Here is a 15969-nt window from a genome sequence, read left to right on the forward strand (position 1 = left end):
GTTGGCCTCCTTGTCTGGTGAAAACAGGAATTCTCCATTCACAGATTTCTTGACTGGAGCAATCACTGGATCATTATCTTGCACTTTAATAAGTTCTGCCTTACTTATCTGGGTCAAAGCACTGTGGTCCAATCGAGTGGGGAAAACAAAACACTCTGGGAGTGCCTCAGGGGAAACCCCTAATGACTCGGCATATCCCATGTTCCCTCCTGCCGACTTTCTGCAGGAGATTTGCTTGCAGAGGGCTTTGACACTGTCGAGGGGCATTGTTTTCCACTCGGGGCTCTCCGATGGCAGAGGATTGCGTGACAGTGAGTCAGCATCAATATTAGTGCTTCCAGGTCGGTACTGTAAAGTGAAATCGTAAGTTGAGAGGGCAGCCAGCCAACGATGACCAGTGGCATTGAGCTTGGCTGTGGTCAGAATATACGTGAGGGGATTATTATCGGTCCTCACCGTGAACTGAGCACCATACAAGTAATCGTGAAACTTGTCCACTACTGCCCATTTCAACGCCAGGAATTCAAGTTGGTGCACCGGGTAGTTCTTTTCCGAGGAACTGAGCTTTCGGCTAGCAAACGCCACAGGTCACAAACCTTCAGGATGTTCTTGATTGAGTACTGCGCCCAAACCATGAAGGCTGGCATCGATGTGTAACACATAGGGCTTGGATGGATCGGCGAATGCCAGAACGGGTGCATTTGTGAGACAGTGTTTAATCTTTTGAAAAGCCTCTGTGCAAGCAGGACCCCACCTATCTCCAAAGGGTTGATTTACACTGTAATAGGTCTTTTCTGGGACTTTAGCAGTTTTCTTCTTTCTCTGAGTGGGTGGGTAACCTTTGCAGAGCTCGGTGAGTGGTCTGACTTGAATAGAGTAGTTTTTTATAAAGCGACGGTAGTACCCACAGAACCCCAAGAATGACTGCAGTGATGGAAGGTCAGTGGGTTGCTTCCAGCGAGTTACTGCTTCCACTTTGCTTGGGTCGGTGGCAATACCATTTTCAGACACTATGTGTCCCACATATGTCACTTGAGGTCTGCAGAACTGACATTTGTCTATTGCCAACTTCAGTCCAGTCTCTTCCAGTCTGTCAAGGACCTTGAACAGTCTTTGTTCATGTTCTTCCAAGGTTTTTCCAAACACTATTAAATCATCCAAATACACTATGACCTCAAGCATGTGCATGTCCCCAACCGCTTTTTCCATTACTCTCTGGAAGGTTGCTGGGGCTCCTGTTATCCCTTGGGGCATCCTTTCGAATTGGTAAAATCCCAAAGGGCATATGAAAGCGGTTTTTTCCTTGTCGTCTTCTGCCATTGGGATTTGATAATACCCGCTGCGCAGATCCAGGACTGAAAACCATCTGCTTCCAGACAAACAGTCCAAGGCCTCGTCAATTCGAGGAATGGTGTACTGATCAGGAATAGTTCTGCGGTTCAGTGTTCGATAGTCCACACACATCCGCAACTTCCCCGTTTTCTTTCGTGCCAATACGATGGGTGACGCATAGGAACTCCTTGATTCCTTTATTACTCCTGCAGCCAGTAGTCCTTGAAGGTGACGGCGCAAATCATCCAGATCAGCAGGGGCCACACGGCGAGACCGTTCTCTGAAGGGGGTGTCGTCATTTAGTCGTATATGATGGTGCACTCCTTTAGCCAACCCAACGTCCCACTCGTCGGTTGAAAACACATTACTTCTCTCTGCAAGTTTCTGTTTCAGCCTCTCTTTCCATTCAGCTGGTATAGGGGAATCCCCAAAGTCGAACAGTGATGGGTCCAGCTGAGATGAAGCTCTTGTGTGTGTGCCAGGGATGTCAGTCACTATATCCACCACATGCAAGTGTGCAACCACAGTACCCATTGGAATGGCAGTGGCTTTGAGGGACTCATTGCGCATAAGAACCAAGAACTTGTCTTTGTCAAGGGTCTTGGAGAACAACACCGTTGGCTGCACTAACACACTTGGGGGAAGAGCATGTGAAGGTGCACGTTCTGTGATCAGGATACTGTCTCCGATCGTGTGTGTTTCTTTGACTTTACAGATGGCTATATGGTTTTTCCCAGCCGGAATAACCAGTGGTCCAGGACCCGTCCACTTTACTTCGGCTACAGGAAAGTCATCATCTGTAGGCAACTCGGACTTAATGGTAGGTAAGGGCTGAGACTGCGAAACGTTCACCTTGCTGGTGCGAACAGTTTTTGGGCTCCCCTCTTTCTGACTTGAAGACAGAGGTCTAATTTTGTGAACATTGGTGCCAACTAGAACAGGTATGGTATCTGAGCAACGAGGATCTGGGTACACTAAAGCAAGAACTGGGACAGCCTCCACGTTCCCTTGGGTCTTTCCAGGCAACTCCAACTCAATTTGGATGTAGCCTCGGTAGGGGTAGCTGGTCTCTGACTCACTTAGGCCCCAAATATCTAAACCAGTGACAGGTTGGAGAGGCACATGAGGCAAGTACCTTGAATACCAACTGTCGAAAACTATCGTTACCTGAGACCCGCTGTCTAATAGGGCAGTGCAGGTTATGCCATCCACCTTCACACAGGCAGTGGAGGGTGGCCCTACAAGTCCTTCTGGGACACCAGCTGTGTGTACACTCACAGCGCTCCGGTTGACCCCTACATTTGTGGTAGTTTGTTCTTTTGCACTACCAGGAGCTTCTGGCTTGCTTTCAGTTTCCGTTGGGCATGAAGGAGTTTCTGTATCACTTTTGGGTAGTTCTCTGGGGATTTACATTTGGTGGAAATGTGCCCATCTTCGCCACAGCGATAACAGAAAAAATCACTGGGATCTCTGAGTGCCGTAGCTCTCTGATGCATGCGCACAGGAGAAGTCTGGTTACGGAGTGGTGACACTACGGTCTCTTTGCTGGATTTAACAGACATAACTGAGATCTGCTTTCTTAGTTTCACCACTTCTTTCTTTAAAGCTTGAATGTTGTTGTTCTCTTCCAAGCTGTTGGGCTCTGCCTCATCAGTGGGTGGAAACTCAAGGGAAAGGACACATGGAGCCCCTGACGCAGCCGTGAGCCCACTGACTTGGGTTTTGAGGTCTTGGAGCTCAGCTCTAAGATCCTGGACATATGCCCCTGTGGGTACAGTAGCACTTTTGACATGCACAGCTTTTGTGGGGTTAAGTCTACGGCGGGAGGCTTCATACTCTTCTTCAATGCGCACCTCATTCAGCAGCTGCAAGAAAGTAGGTGGATTATCTCTTCGCTCCCTCAAACGCAAACTTAATAACATCATGTCAGACCTTGCGGCTCCTTTAATGAGTTGATCAAGGCGGGCTTTGTCTATGGAAGTCGGGGACAGACCTCCTTTTTTCACTACTTTGTTCAGGGATCTTTCCATCCTTCGCAGAAACTCAGAAAGTTTTTCACCGGGATGCTGGCATAGCATTCTGAATGAGAAGTACAGTTCTTCTCCTGTCTCTGGTGTGTCAAATGTGTTCTCAATCACATCCACGTACCCTTGGGGTGTGGCCTCTGGGTTATTAAAGCGGACGGCCTGCAATATTTCCAGAGCAGGACCTTTTACACTTTCCATTATTCTCATTTTCTTTTCTTTGTCAGGCCGATCATATTCCTCTATCATCAACCGAGCTTGCAATATCCAGTTCTCCAATGGCTCCTCTCCTGGGGGAGTAGGGACAATCCCTGAGAAGGTTCGTAGCCTCCTGTAGTTGCTGTTATCACTTACCGGCTTGGCTGTGCTTTGCAGAAGGTCTCCCACAGCTCTGATGATAGCTTCCGGAGAAGAGGCCTGAAGTGGTGGAACAGGGCCTAACTCTGTTGGTGGCAACTGCAAGTCCTCTGCGAGCACTTGGTCAGCTGACCCTTCCTCCTCCTCTGAATATCCAACAATTCTCCATGGTGCATTACTACCTTCCGGCAGGATGTCTAAGGGAATAGCTTTGGGATTTACTTTCTCTCTGCATTCACACAGTACAGTCAAACATTGACTCTGAGGATCGTACATGCGTCCTCTGACTTTAACACGTCCAAGAACTTTAATGGATTGCAGAGTTCCTTCTATGCGTTCAATCTCAGTGTCTTCGGGAACATCTTTGAGCAGAATGGCATGGGTAGGGTTAATGCCCTCTCCTTTACACCAATGCCGTAACTGTGCCATCCCTCTGGTGTACCAATTTCCCTTCTATTACACAGAGTCTGCTTACTGGTTTCCTCCGAGTTTACCTATAGCTTATTTTCATTTCAGATTATCTCTACTTAAAGAGTTGTCTGAGCCAGTAACAAGGGTAGACTAATATTAGCATTTATCCCAGCGGTGCCTCCATTTTATGTAGCGCCCCACCGCTTTATATTGTGTTCTGACCGGGAACCCCAGGATTGACCAAACTAGGTGGGGTGTGGGTCCGATGCAAAGTGGATACCACGAAGGTTCACTTGTGGACAATGATGTGATGACTATTAAGAAACTTAAATCACACACTATTTAAAATAACACTGACTCAGATGACTCTTTAACTCCAAAACTGAACATTTACTGAACGTGAACGCAAGATAGAAAACCACACTTTTAAATGCAAAATGTAAGACACAAATGAAACACTAAAACACTTGTATTCTTATAATACCAGTAAAAATATTGAACTCAACCTTAGCTTTTCCCAATCAGTCCGAATGGATTAGGCTTATAAGGGTTAATTCTAACTACTCCGTCATTCAAATATACACAGTCACTTAACAGTACTCATACATGGGCCCCACACCCACGCTCGCATTCACACAAACGTTGCAGGCCTGATTGTTGTGTGCTGCAGCACAGTGGCGAAACTCCTCTTCACTCACCGATAGCTGCACCAGAAACGTCTGACTTACAGTTCCGCGTTGCGAACCAGCTCACCCTCTCGTCCCCTCCGGACGACAGTCAACCAGTTCTCGTCTGCAGTCTGTTTCCGCTCACCACTCGCCACCGACAGGGCAAAGAAGATGGCGCTCGTCACCACAACGAGCTCCTGCTAGCCGTTAGCTGCTAGCCGCCGATGCTGATGCCTCGCTCTGAATCACCGTCGTCTGCGGCTGCACAGCTGTCGGGCAGGCGGTTTCCCAACGCCTCCTACTAACAGTCACTGGGTAGTATTTACTAGTCAGTTCTCTTCTGTTAGTTTATCGTGTGCTAGCGCGCTCCGAGCCAACACTGCTGCGTCCGTTCTCCGTTTTTCTCTCTTCTCCTCTCCTTTCTCTCTCATCACACCCAGCCAAATACAACAGGTAGACCTGCACAGACCACCTTCACTGACCACTCAGAAAATACGAACTAAGAGTGTTAGCTCTGTTACATTCAGCAACTTTGTAAGAAAACATTATATTTACATAACATTATTCCTCTTCCATTACACAATACACATTATATGCAAAGTACATTACACTCCTGTTAACTTTGCTTTTATGTTCAAAGGAATTAAGCTTATTTAATCCCCATTTTTCCATCCGGGCTACACTAAGATGCATTCACAGGCTGCCTTTTTTCTATTTGTTTTGTTCTCAACTTTTGTGATTTAATTTCTTTCCTCGTCACACCATCATGTGTAATGAACAGCTAGTGACTACCAGCGATCTCGAACCGCGTGCAGCTCTTTTTTCTGCCATTGTTGGACGTGAATCTCTACATGCTCTTTACATTGCAAACCTGTATGCATCAAATAAAAAAACAAGAAAAAGAAAGTTTATTATGTCTGTAACTTCTAGTTATCAAATATAAATCCAAAAACATAAAATTTGCAGAGGAAAATAGAGTATTTAACAATGTGGAGAGATTTCTGCGCTTTCACTTTCAATGCTGCCGACTTACTGGTTCGCACAATCTGCAGTGAGAAATTATTAAACAACAATAAAACAATGAAGATAGACTTTATAAGTTGACTAGCCTTCATGATAAGCCTCAAATATGTTTTGCAGATTGTTTTTTTATGAAAATTGCTTCTACAATCTACAATATTTCTTGACTGACTAACCAAGACTGACTTCCAATTTTTCTTCTGCTTGAATATTTCCTGTGAATGCCCCTGAGCTTTCCACAGAGGTCAGAGTGGATCCAGTCTGTATTCAAGTAAAAATATCTTTTAATAAACAGGTATTCAGGCATATTTTACCACCAGTTCTCACAGCCTTCACTGTATGAATTATGACTGACAGAGCAAAGTGAGTGCATCTGAATGAATCAGAGCAGTCAAAGAATGCAGTGGTGGAAAAATGTCAGTGAATACCAACAGTGTTTCAAACTTTCAAAAGCTTTATTGTCTGATTTATAAAGTTTTAATGAACAACATGTTGAGCAAATACAATGAGGTAAACTCTGGTCCTTCACTTCTCTGCAGCAAAGATCAAGCTCCAGTATCAACACTGCACACCTCTCCATAAATAAGTTTGTATTCATGAGGCTGAACTCTGACTGTCTCTTCCGGAAGGTTTTTGGAGTGGTGAGTCTTTTTTAAATCTCTTTGTCTTGCCATGTTGAAGGCTCCTGTAATAATCGTAATCTCTGTCTTAATTACAGCCCTATGACCTCATAATGCACTTGCACTGACTAAAAACAAAGGCCAAGAAAAAAGTAAAAGAAAAATTAAACTAATCAGACATTTCCCTGCATGATTTGGTTGACAGTGTCAGCAAACAGTATTAGTTCTTTGCTGCTTGTTTTGCACACAGACTCATTCTTCTCCATCCAGAATATCTTACAAATTAAATAAAATGCTCCTTTTGCTTTTATTTTGAATTCTTATTATATTTAATGAAAATATGAGTGTTTTATGAGTGTAAAAGATAGCAAATTGGTTTTCCCTTTAGTTAAACCCAAAGATATAATGCTATAATGAGATATATATATATATATATATATATATATATATATATATATATATATATATATATATATATATATATATATATATATATATATATATATATTTTTTTTTTTTTTTTCCCGGTGATGTACTTTCAAATTACAAAACTATTACATATTCAAGGACGAGTCATCTAGCGTGTCATGCTATAGTAATTACCCTCACAGATACATAATGGCATTGGGTCTCCACACAAAAGAGAATCATTTATATCCACAGCATAAATTAGTCTCCAAGGGATTGTGAAATTATAAACCTGACTTGCAGTAAGTCAAGCTGAAATGGAATAGGCTATTATTAGTATGCAGAATATTTACAGGGCTTAAATATGAATTACTGACTCTGGTTTTGGCGCCACCCAAAATGATTGCCCAAGTGACCGTGGAAAATTTATGAGGCAATTTATAGTTGCTGTCTGTTTGTAGTTGTTATCTGTCTTCAAGTCATAAACATCAGACATATGACTAACAAAAATACACGAGTCGTTTAAAGGAATAAGAGATGAAGAGAAAACTATAACAAAGAAAACGACTTTATACCCCATTTAGAAGTGAGAGACCTGTAAAAATTAAATTACTGAAATAATAATTAGATAATATTTACATACCATGTAGTGGACTGAATAAGAAACAAAACCAAGAAACCAAAATATATATTTGTGGATCTTTATTACTCCCTGTTAATATTTATTTTGCACTGAGGAAGCTCTAATTGTTTCGACATGAGTACCAATAGCTAGAAAACTGTTCTGACATCATGTTAGAGACATTATGTTGGCTGAACTACATCAGAGGATCATCTTCAGCTGCAGCTTGCAGAAAATACTAAACTGAATGTAAACTCTAAGTGCCAGGATATAACTGCTTATCCAACAGACTGGACATCTCCATCCAGGACAGGTCCCACTGCACTTCTGTCACGTCCTGCTTAGTTGCAGGAAGCGGCACCGCTGGTATGTCTTCTTTGGAAAATGGCCAGTGGCTCTGAGTACCCAACATCTGGCATCTTTAGAAAAAAAACAAACAAGCAAAAAAAACAATAATCCCTCAAGCATTTGACAGTATGTTTGATTTGTGAGTCACGCTAGGATATCATCTGTCTAACAACATATTTACAATAGAAAGTGAGAGGTAAAGCTGGCTGAAGAGCTCCTGGGTACTGTAACTTACCTGTGGCGACAAACAAGCCAGACAGATACAGGAATAAGACACAGAAGTACAAGCCCAATGGACAGGATAATCCATTTCCAGTAGCCTGATGACAAGAACAAATAGTATTTGTTTTAGTGTTAAAAGGATCAGCCAGTTTGTACACACACACATTGCTACACAACATCATTTAGTCGTATTTCTCATTAGCAGCTGAAATCACACCAAGAAACCTGTTAATAAGGTGCAAAGTAATGTGATTCATAGGATGTTATTGTTATTGCTTATGCGCAATGAAATACTGTTACATCTAACTACAATACTCAGTCAAAAAAAGAAGAAAATAGCACAATAAGTAGGGAGATTAACCCTCAAGATTAGCATTTTATGGAGTGTTCATTCCCAAATATGTTTTCAACTTGAGTCAAGTTTTTTGTTATTATTTGTGTGAAAAGAAATTAATCTCCGATAGAGGACGGGACGCTAGCATCTGGCCTCAAACTTACAATTTTTGGACTAATAGTTGGACTTTCTAACCTCTGGCTATGGCTACACCTACAGTACTTTCCAAGATGCACATCAATTGTTTCTACAAACCCAGCTTAATATCGCAGGCTAAAATCAGGCTGTGTGCATGCTCGTGCATATCACAATAGGTAAAATTTAAGAAAATGTGGCCATGAGACAACAGAATTTGTTTTGTTTCACCCATTATTATTATTATCATTGATCTCATTATTACAGATTTGCATCTGGAAACCTGAGAGGTATGCTACGAAGGAAGCTCAACACAGCCGGGCTTTCGTTGCAATCACCGGCTTGAAAAAACCTGCAATCCTGGTGGGCGATCACAGGTGTCACAGTGCTACTTAGTATATTCCTCTGTTAAGCTCTGTGCATTTCACACATCATACGACTCTTCTTCTGCACTAAAGCATCCCTAGGAGTCCTGCATGCTCCAATCAGAGACATTATCAGATGATGATAATAAAATGGTGATAAAAATCTATAAAGAACATTAAATATATAACCGTAGAATGCAATACTGTTGCAAATAAGACAGGGGAGTAATGCTGCAGAACATCACTAATCTTGGGATTTAGTTCACAGAGCGATAAAACATTTTAACTCAAGCTAATTATTTTAACCCTGCTGTTTATTTCTAACATGATGGCTGCACATCACAGCTCTAAGACTTTAAACTTGACATGTTTAAATATTAAAGGTTAGTGTTCCATGGCCTACTGAATGAGACATGGAATTTGCTTTAGTTTGCTGCCAGATGACTAAAATTAATTTTACTGAATGAATAGATGAGGATTTTGGATACATTTTATACCATTGTTACACAGATGATACTCATTTCCAGTGGACTTAAGACCTGTGGAAACTGCAGATACCTTTAACAAGAAGCTTAAGACCCACCTGTGCAGGACTGGTTTTAATTAGTTTTATCCACTTATACTGTCTTAATTGTTGTATTTTATATTATATTATAAGGCACTTTATGACTTTTATTCTTGAAAAGTGCAATATAAATAAACTTTGCTTATTTATTGTGTTTCTATGTTCATGTCTTCCTCATGTCTCTGATGTTTGTCTCCCTCTGTTTTGTGCACATTATTTATCTTGACTTTTTTGACCACTTTGTTTTGTTTTGGTACATGATCTTCCTTGTGTGTCATAAATCTTTAGCCTCCTGTCTTCCTGTTGATTGTTTCCACCTTTGCCTTATTCTCATCTGTGTCTTACTTTGCAGTCATCCCTCTGTGTGATTGCATAGTCTTGTTTTTTCCCTTTGTAGGTCACCTGTTCATTTTGAGGGTTTTTATCTCTAGTGTGTGAATTCACATCTTCCCTTTTTTGAACTTTGCTTATCTTGGGAATTTTGTTCAGCCAAGAAAAGCTAGCTTTTTTTTCCCCCTTAAACCTGCTCAAGACTCCTCCATTTCCTGTATCACATAACATATGGTGTATAGAACGTAGTAAATACATTACTGGACACTGCTGCACCTTCTGTTGATGTGAAATTACCTGAAAGACATTTGAACAAAATATAAGCAAAAAATATAAAAATATAAACACAATCATTATGATGCGATTATACAGCTGACCTTGGGTCTCAGTGTTGGGTCTCACTGATAACCAGCTCTCTGCACTCTCCATCTTTCGATCCTGAGACGCACACTTGTAGGAACCTTCATCTTTCCGTGTCACATTCTCAATAATCATGTTCACCGCTTTGTTGTTTGAACTGGGAGACGTGACAGAGACAACTATTCCATTTTTAAAGAAGGTTGTTCCACTGTAGTTCGTCGATTTGTACTGACAGTACAAAATAACTTTCTCCCCCTCAAATACAGGGAAGGCGGGAGTCTTCAAGATGATATTGTCATCTATGGGATAAAGATAGCAGACATAAATAACTCCTCACTCATTATTGTCACATTTAAAACAACAAAAATGCAGTCACTCATGCATCACATCTAAAACCTCACTGTGTTATTGTCTGTCTGTAGTGTGTTTTCCCCAGTTTGTCCAGAGTCACTGATACACAGGACTCACAGCTTACTGAGATCCTGACTGCGTTGCTGCGACCCTCAGGTCCCTCACACCAGTATAGGCCACTGTTCCCACTGGTAGCATTAAAGACACATGCATCAGATTTGCTTGTGACCTTGGCGCCCTCTAATGGCAGACACTGGTCACGTTGGACGTCCATCGTCCTCTGTGCACGGCCTGGAGAGTAATGCCTCAGGTTCCAGTCTTTGGAGTTCGTCTGAGATGAGGGGCACTGCACAGTGAAGCTCTCCCCTCTGAAGATGAATCTGGTGCTGGGAGTCAGAGTCAGTGAGGGAGGGGTCAGCTCTGGAGTAGAAAGATCCAAAGGGATTAGAAGAAGAAGCAGAGTAATTTCATACTGTAGCAGCTGATACATTTTTCCATGTTAAAGTTTTACTCATGAATGTGATTATCATAAATGCACTTGCGGGCCTTGTTTGGCTGCAGAATAAGTGGCTCACATGGGACCGCAACTGATAGAACTACATATCTCTGTAAATTATATTACAATTATTGCACAATTACACTTTACGCACTGCAGCAATGTGCAGTAATGAAAGAAGAAATCTTGTTCTGAAGCTCAGCAGCAGCGACTCTGGAAATTCAGAGATGACAGATATATTTTGTCCTACTAAGGTAATTGACCTTTCTTATGAAACGCAACTTAATTTTCATACCACTTAAAATTTGATGCAAGCATTCACGTGTCCCTTTGGTGATCCCCTCAGTTTTTCTTATTATGTAATGCATACAAAACCCATTACTTACAGATCAGCCTTAGCTTCCCTTTGTGTAGAATTACTGAATGTTTGCTAACTAAAAATGCACACGGTTGGGATAAGCATGATACCAGCGTGTGTGTCTGCATGTTAGCACACAGCTCAGACTCACAAAGTATTTAGAATGAACCTAGACTCCAATTCTTGCTGCCTTGAAGGATTTTAAAACAAAGTATATATTGCAAATACATTTTTTGGGATGCAGATTGTTTAATGTTGTAATATTTTAATTTTCATTCCACAGTTCAGTATTATACAGAACATACTATATCCTGATAATAATAACTGTAGAAATTAAAGCTGATAGACTGCAAGAAATAATCCAAAAAATGCATAAAATTTATCTTAAAGAAAGAAGAAGAAGCTCAGGCCATGACAGTTAAAGTGGGCCCACTATGCCTTTCCTAATTTTATACCAAAGTAACATTATTTAAATAATGTTACAATGGTAGATGTTCATAATAAACATGGCTGAAAACTGAGGTCAGGGTACGTGTATATAATACACGTACCCTGACCCTGACCTGTCTCTATGAGTCAAAAGCTCAGCCTTCAGACTGCTTTAAATGCTCAGTTACATACATTTTTTTTAAATTCTTCACTCTTTATGATGCCATAGAGAGTGGATATTGTTAATATGGTCATCTCAGGCACACAGCTTGCGTTATGAGCACAAAAGTCATACTCACATGCTGTTTGGACATTTTGTTTGCAAAAGGCAGCCAATCAGAAGAATGCTGGCTTAGAGGGAGGGAAAGAAGCTAAAACAGCATCATTTTAGATTTTACAGGTTGAACTGAAGTGTTGCACTAAGGCCCAGTATAAGATAAATACAGATTATTTTGAACTTTGAATAATTCAAAGTTACTTGTGGAGAGTCCAGAATAAAAATATGGTGCTGAAAATTAGTGTTTTCCCTTTTAAGAAGTTGTTTTTAAATTCATTTAAAAATTATGCACATTATGGTTTTAATGTCTGTTAAACCAGGCGGAACATTTCCACATGCGCGTGTTCTTGTGTGCATATAGGAGAAACCTGATGCCTCACTGCAGAGGTTGTAGCTGCTCACCTGACACGACGAGCTCCGCCGGCTGGCTGTAAGCGTGCCCTGCCTTGCACCTGTAGTTGCCCGCGTCCTCCCGTGTTACAGCAGTGATGAAGTAGCTGTCATCTGAGATCAGGTGCCCGGAGTTCGGGGTCAGAACAGTTTTTGGTTTGTCCCACTCAAACTTCCACTCAACAGTGGAGTTTGACTCGACTGTGCACTTCAATAACACAGATTCGCCGAGGTAGACTTTTGACCCTGGAGGCCACACGGACACAATGGGTTTTAGAAAACCTGCGAAGCAAGAAAGTCCCATTATGGTCTTTCTCCTGCTTGTGTCAGATATACTGTACTTATGTGTGTTTATAACACCTCCCATACCTCCAAGTGTTGCAGCTTGGAGAACAAATGCCGCTAGACCTGAAATACGGACAAAATGTTTCACAGAAAAAGTCAATTTTTTTTTCATATTCTACCACAGATTGTTCCTGTCACATCAATGACATTTTGGGTACAGTATGTTTTCTCTATTCTCTGTCATTCATGAGTAAAATATATCAGCATGAACACAACAGGCAGCTCAGATGGCTTATTCCCACATGGCTGCATGCCAGATAGTCAGTCACGGTCCACTGCCATTATTTTTTTTAAGTTATATAATCAAGACATAAAGTAATATTTTTAAAGTAAACCTCCGCAGGCTAATTTAATACAACCAGAAGCAATAAACCTGTGTCTATAAGACATAACAATCTTTTGCTGTGCTAAGAAGTTGCTTTAAAGACCATCTGAGCCACATTTCTTTGCCAACACTCGCAGTCACAGGACTGCCACACAGTGTGACAGAGAGCAGAGCTTCCTATGCCTTAATGAGACTCTTTAGACAGTTATCATCCCCATGGGAACAGAAGGAATGTACACAGATCTGCTGTATTTCCTGTTAGACACCCACGCCATGCACACGCATATACAACAGTGTCACATAGTGCTACTACCATCATATAGTTTTAAAACGTAACTCATGCCTGCCTTGGATGGAACAGCTAGCACAACAATTTGACAGCTCTGTCCAAATCATTTCCATTAGGCCTATTCAAATTCTGGCTGGTGCACATCATTTTAATTTAACACTGTCTGAAAGTCCCGGCTGCAGGCTAACAGCCTGGTAAAATTTATAACCCTGCATACCATACTACTGATATCTGCATCAAATAAGAGTGCTCGGCTTTGGCTCCACATCAGCACTACGCTGACAGCAGAGTGCAGATGCCTCTTAAACTACTAGGACATGGTTTTGTCCACCGGTACCAAGAGTTTTGTCATGACAACGCTCATTTTTTTTTTCTAATGCTGCCCAGCAGAGGTGTGACAGAAGGTGTGTAACAGTCAATCAAGTGTTATCTGTGATACTCACCCAGCAGTGGGAAGATAAGGATGATGTTCATTCTGTCAAGGATTGAATGTTCAGATTTAGATGTTCAACTCCTCTGCTGCTCTTTGGGGGGAAATAAAGGAAAAAATGGAAAAAAAAAATGGGAAAAAAAAAAAAAAACGTTTTTGAGATTTCCAGTTAATACGATGTATATTTCAGAAGTCCAGAGTTGTTTTGCAGTTTGTTTTCTTTCAGAGGCTATAAGACGGAGACTAATTGGATCTCTTAGGAGGCGTTTCAGCCGACTCTCACAGCAAACCACACACAGAGATTAGCATCTTGGTGGAGATATTTCCTTCCTCTGTCAACTAGTTAACAGGTGGAGCCTTCAGACAGACAAAAAGGCAGAGAGGTGAAGATTTAAAACCACAGCACATCCAATTTATCAGCGAGAAGCTTAATTTTCTCTCTTTCTTTCTTTTTTATTGTCATCTGACCTTACATACTTGCCGCTGAGGTGAAAGTATTTATATTTATTTATTCTCTTTGATCTGTCTCAAATCATGCTGTGGCTGTTTTGAGCCTCCTGCCAATGCTAAAACCCTGCATTTTCACATTTTTATTTACTCGTTCAGGTTGTCTTTTGTTATCTTTTGTTTGCTCCATTTATAGCCTCTCTTTCTTTCCACTGCCTAGTGACGCCGATGTTCATTTTTCTCTTTGGGGAGCATTTCTCTATATTCACTGTAATCCAGTCAGTTACAGTGTGATAAAGTTTTGGCAAATTGATTGAGAGAAATCTCAGTCCCCCAGTCTGCAAGTTTATATTCAGCCCAGGGCACAGGCCAGAACATTGGTTCAGGCTGAAATATCTCAACAAATATGAGATTGTTATGGATATCCATGGTGCCCAAAGGATGAATCCTAATGACTTTGGTGATCTCTGGAGTTTGAAAGTGTATCTATTATGCTTTTCCTTATTTTCTCTCACATACATGCTGCTACATTCGTGCTCATATTAAACATGGCCAGATTTTCAAATAATGAGATCACTATATGTGCAAGTAATCCCTGTGAGCCAGAAGCCTTTCTAATCTCTGAACTGTTAGAGTGTCTGAATATCCCTGATATGGTTATCTCAGGTACACATCTGGCTGTAAGCACAGAGCCCAACCCAGCTGGTTTCCAGGCCTTCTGTTTCTGAGATGCAGCCAATCAGAATAAAGTGAGGGTGGTCTTAAAGGGAGAGGAGTTAAAATGGCTTGTTTCAGAAATTGAATGAAGTGAGTAAATAATAATGAAGGATTATTTCGAACTGTGCCTCATGCAATGTCTAAGAATAAAAATTGAAATAGAAATGGGATTTTTAATAGATCGAATTTATCCTAATGCCACTTGCAGGCTAGTCCTGTGAAACATCTACATACTGTCCCATTCATATTCCCCACAGGGTGAATGATTGTCCCATGGTTGGTATTTATGTTTTTGTTTGTTTTTCACTTGAAGTGCCTTGAGATGTTAGAATCTTGCATGACCCCCCCCCCCCCCCCCCCCCCCTCCCCCCCCAGAATAAAGTGTGATAACTTCAGAGACCTCTAAATTTCCATGTGGATCTCTATCAGCCTCAGCTGTGCAATTAAGAAATGTCAGTTTGCTGAACATTAGTGCTCTTTAGAATATAAATGAGAATGAATTTTATTTTATTACTGTTAGAAAACAAATATTGCTCTTTATAATATTTGATGAGCTCCGCCTACATCCATCCCATTTCCTGCCTCTTCAGTGGAATACCAGGGACAACCAAACAGAGACCCACAGGACAAATCTTTTTTTTAATTGCACATTTTATGAGGTCTTATAACTCTCATAATAATATCTAGTTTGAGTGTTGCATATGTTTCCATAGGTTTGTATCTTGTGATTTCTAACTTGGGGGTGCTCTCACAGGTAGGCTAACCACAGCCTCATTATCCCACAGTGATCCCCGCCTCCTCCTCCTCATCATCATCACCCCCTCCACCTCCCGTCTCTCCCACCATCCAGCCTCCCGACATCCAAAGGGTTTCTTCCAGGAAGCGCGTTGGGCAGTCGGATGCTCTGCTGGAATGCCTGGGAGAGAGAGAATCCTTTCTGTCCATTTCTAAGAGAGAGAGAGAGAGAGACATTGGGGAGGAGGTGGAGGAGAGG

This window comes from Archocentrus centrarchus, chromosome 4 (assembly GCF_007364275.1).
Source record: "Archocentrus centrarchus isolate MPI-CPG fArcCen1 chromosome 4, fArcCen1, whole genome shotgun sequence".
In the NCBI taxonomy this organism is placed as follows: Eukaryota; Metazoa; Chordata; class Actinopteri; order Cichliformes; family Cichlidae; genus Archocentrus; species Archocentrus centrarchus.